Raw genomic sequence first — 4913 nt, forward strand, 5'->3', positions numbered from 1 at the left:
AACTTATATAGAACTCTATAGCTTGTTCAACAAGCTTAACAAACTCAAACTCTAACTGACTCAGTTGACAGCTAAGCATCTAACTGACTCAGTTGACAGCTAAGCATAACCGCATAGCCTAACTGAATTGCCAGCTCATTATAACAACCCTAGTGCTGACTGTTAGTACAGTCAGCAACTACTAAAGTGTAACTCTGTACACATTCATACAATGTACTCTAATACTAACGAAATTGGAGTTGAAATACATCAAAATTGGGGAGGATGGTCCAACAAACTACAAGGCTTACGTGAGAGACCATTTTGACAGAAAAAGTCCAGTGAAAAATCCAAATTCTATTTAACAAGGGACAGCCCTAAATAACCATGAATCATGGCAAAATTACACAAAGGATTGAAATTTTTAATTATTTATTTTCAATATAACTCCATTGATCTCATCAGCCAAAATAACCTAAGTGTAACCTTCAAAACATTTACTTCAACTTTAACGTATGGTTTTATTTTTAGAATAACAATACCAATATAGACACCAACAATATCATTTTCCATCATAACTAATTAATACAAGGATAAGCCCAAAATACTACCACTATATTTTTTTTTCTATTAACATATAATTTCTAAACACAGTGTTCAAATCTTTCTCCTTCTACCTCAAGTCTCATGGTCCTGGGACTGAGCTTCACTTCTTCCTCTGGTTTGGTCTAGTCGTGCTCTCCCCTTCCTCCAGTGGCCATTGAAACTGAAAATATAGGCACATAACTCAGAGAATGGAACTCAGGATATGAACAAGAGAAAAGCTAGGGTTTTAAAAAGGGAAATTTGAAATAGATAAGAATAATCACCTATTAATGATGATTGAGTCTTGGATTCAGGAAGAGGAGGTTGAGAGCTTCAAGAAATTGGCCTCCTTTCTCAGAACAAAGCTCGCCGGAGAAGACGGCGGCGGCGGCGGTCGCCGGAGTCACGGTGGCCGATCATCGAATCGATGAAGGGGTTTTGTTGCGGTTGATGAGAGGAGTTCAGTGGTGGCGTTGGTTTCTCCAAAAACTTAATGGTTCGCCGGAGATCGGAGGAAATAGGTGGCGGCTAGGGTTTTGGTGGTGGCTCTCATGGAGAGGAAAAACAGAACATGGACAATGGTGGTTGCTGCGTGAAGGAGGCATAGAGGTGGTGGTGCTCGCGGTTTTGGCTCGTGGTGGTGTTGTTGTTCCAGACATGTTGGGAAGAAGAAAATGGTGAGGAGGAAGAAGAGAAGTTGCAGACAAGCTTCAGAGAAAGTGTTCTGCAGCTTTTGTTTTTGAGAGAAAGAAATCAGAATAATAAAAGAAAGAGAGATATTTTTCTTTTGTGGGAGAAAGAGGGAGAGAATCGTGAGTGAGAAGGGAGAGTGTGGAGTGAGGAAGAGAAAAGTCTGAATGGGTGGATGTGGGGCCCTTGGAGAGAGAGATTGGGAAAGGAAAAATAAATTGGATGAGTAAAGAGAGAGAGAGTGGAAACGGTTGGAGAGTGAATGAGGGAAGAGAGGAAAAGTCAAACTGATTGAGGTGGGGTCCACGAAGAGAGAGAAAGTGTTAGTGGAAATTTGAATGAAAGGATAAGTGGTTAAGAAAAGAATAAAGAATATTCTTTGGTGATAGGCTAACATAGGTAATTATAAAAATGTGACATGTTAGAGCATGTCATTTCTATAAGAGAAAGAGATAATTAAATAGTATAAATTCCTAAGATTAAAATGAAATAACACACGAAAATAATTCTAATTTTATTTTTGTATTTAAATAAACCTCTATAAGATTGAAATATTGAAATTAATTATCTTAATAAATTTCCTCAAATCGCGATTAGATTCGAGTCAAGAAAATATTATAAAAATACTACAATATAAATGCGCGATTAAATAACTATAAGGAAAATATTCCTTAAGGTATTTCTCGTCGTCGTGGCGCGTATAATATTTCAATCATAATTAATTAATAAAGCGTTGCCGTGAATTAAGGAGTTAAGTAAATAAATAGTCTATCTAATTCTGGATCTTACAATAAGCAACTGGTCCTACACGACGAGTAATTTGATAAGGTCCAATGAACTTTGGCGTAAGCTTCCTTGACTTAATCGTTCGTCCAACTCCCGTAGTCTGTGTAACTCGCAGAAATACATGATCTCCTTCTTCAAATTCTAGAGTTCTGCGCCTCTGATCGGCATAACTTTTCTGTCTACTTTGAGAAGTCTTCATTTTCTCTCTGATCTGTATGATCTTCTCGGTTGTCTGTTGCAGAAGTTCTGGTCCAACTAACAAATTCTCCCCATCTTGATACCAACACAAAGGTGTTTTACACTTGCGACCATACAATGCTTCATACGGTGCCATACCTATGCTCGTATGAAAACTGTTGTTGTAAGTGAACTCAATCAATGGCAACAGATTATCCCAACTACCCTTGTTGTCCAAAACGCAAGCTCGTAGTAAGTCTTCCAATGATTGGATAGTTCTCTTAGTCTGTCCATCAGTCTGTGGGTGATAAGCAGAACTTAATCTCAGCCTTGTTCCCAATGCCTCCTGAAGAGCTCCCCAAAAATGTGAAGTAAACTTTGGGTCTCGATCGGAAACAATACTACATGAAGGCGTACGATCTCAGCTATGTAAATCTCCGACAATTTCTCCATGTTGTAGGTAGTTCTCACAGGTATAAAGTGAGCCGACTTGGTCAATCGATCCACTATTACCCAAATTGAATCATAACCCTTCTGAGTTCTTGGCAAAGCTACAACAAAATCCATCGATATGCTGTCCCATTTCCATTCTGGTACATCCAAACTTTGTAACATACCCGAAGGTTTCTGATGTTCCACTTTAGCTTTCTGACATGTCAAACACGCAGCTACATACTCAGCCACTTGTCTCTTCATTCCTGGCCACCAAAAGTTTAATTTCAAGTTTTGGTACATCTTTTTCATTCCAGGATGAATGCTCAACTTGCTCTTGTGACCTTCGTCCATAATCAACCTCCTCAAATCAGGGTTGTTAGGTACGCAAACTCTATCCTTACACCGCAGGATATTGTCACTTCCTACCTTGAATTTCGGGTCCTTACCCTGAATTACCAAGTTCCTTTTCCCGAGTAGAAATTCATCTTGTAACTGTTGATCTCGAATTTCTTCCATCAATCCATTGGCGATCTTGATCATACAGAACTTCAGTTCTCCTTCTGACGATCTCACGTCTAAGATCAAATCTCGAAATTGTTCCAGCAATTGCAGCTCTTTAATCATCATTGACGAGATATGCATCTTCCTGCTCAAGGCATCAGCAATAACTTTAGCCTTTCCAGGATGATATTGCAAAGTAAATTCATAATCCTTGATGAATTCCATCCATCGTCGTTGTCTCATGTTCAGCTCCTTCTGGTCAAACAAGTACTTCAAACTCTTATGATCACTGAATATGGTAAAAGTGCATCCATATAAGTAATGTCTCTAGATCTTCAGTGAAAATACGATGGCAGCTAACTCTAAATCATGAGTTGGGTAGTTCTTCTTGTGAGTCTTCAGTTGTCGCGAAGCATAAGCTACAACTTTCCGATGTTGCATCAGTACACATCCCAAACCTTGATGCGAAGCATCACAATAAACCTCATACGGTTCCTCTGGTTGTGGCAGAACTAGTACAAGTGACGTCGTCAAACGTTCCTTCATCGTCTGGAAACTTGTTTCACAAGCTTCGGTCCATGCAAAAGGTTGATCCTTCCTCGTAAGTTGAGTCAAAGGTCCAACAATCTTGGCAAAGTTCTCGATGAAACGACGATAATATCTAGCCAAACCAACAAAACTTCTGATTTCTATCACAGTTCTTAGCTGTTCCCATGCTAATACGGTCTCTACCTTTGCTGGGTCCACGGCTATACCTTCCTTAGAGATTACATGACCTAAGAATTTAACTTCTTCAAGCCAAAATTCACACTTGGAAGGGTTAGCGTACAGCTCCTTCTCCCTCAGCACTTGCAAAACCTGGCGCAGGTGCTCCTCATGGTCCTTAGCATCCTTTTAGTAAATCAGGATGTCGTCGATAAACACTACGACGAATCGATCTAAGAATGCATGAAAGGTCCTGTTCATGTAGTCCATAAATATAGCAGGTGCATTTGTCACTCCAAATGGCATCACCAAATACTCATAGTGTCCATAGCGAGTTCTAAATGCAGTCTTCTGAATATCCTCAGTCTTCACTCTAATCTGATGATAACCCGACTTCAAGTCTATCTTTGAGAATACCGCATCAATTCTAGGCAACGGATACCTATTCTTGACGGTTGCTTTGTTAAGTTGTCGGTAGTCGACACACAATCTAGACCTCCCATCTTTCTTCTTCACCAATAAAACTGGCGCTCCCCAATGTAACACCCCGATTTCCGGTGGCGTCACTTTAGTAACCAAAAGAAAACTTAAGCGGAAAAACGTGAATTATTTTTTTTCCGACAATATAACTAAAGACAGAAAACAATAAACTCCTCAACAAAAGATGAAAGAAACTAATATACAACTATATATACATGCCCCGCTCATACAACCCACGTCACGAGTAACCTCCAGTGACGGGTAACAGAAAGAAAGTAACGCCCGAAGGCAATATGTACAGTCCAAGGTAAAATACTGTGTCCGCAACACTATACCTCAAAAACTGAGAACAAGTTGGCACAGCGGCCTAAGAAAAGACCTCCTAAATCCAACCAGCTCTCTGTGATCTCCATAGGAAAACCACACAAAAAGCTACCGGTAGGAAACTACCCTGCCCCGAATCTGAAAACATGACGGTCAGAGCTACGACACTACTCCTACACTAATCCCAACTCGAGGATCCCACACTAGCACTCGATCCTACACGCTAGCGCGGTCGTCGTCCGAATCTGCAT

General features: G+C 40.1%; 1 long non-coding RNA gene across 1 annotated transcript; it reads right to left on the bottom strand.

Moving 5' to 3' along the window:
• Nucleotides 1-316: 316 nt before the first annotated feature.
• LOC130716655 (uncharacterized) lies at nucleotides 317-1742 on the bottom strand. Its single transcript, XR_009012113.1, has 2 exons — nucleotides 849-1742; nucleotides 317-745 (listed from the first exon to the last, which is right to left on the bottom strand). It is a non-coding gene; the product is annotated as an uncharacterized LOC130716655 (long non-coding RNA).
• Between the last annotated feature and the right edge of the window lie 3171 nt (nucleotides 1743-4913).

The sequence above is a fragment of the Lotus japonicus genome, chromosome 5 (genome assembly GCF_012489685.1).
Source record: "Lotus japonicus ecotype B-129 chromosome 5, LjGifu_v1.2".
NCBI lineage: Eukaryota > Viridiplantae > Streptophyta > Magnoliopsida > Fabales > Fabaceae > Lotus > Lotus japonicus.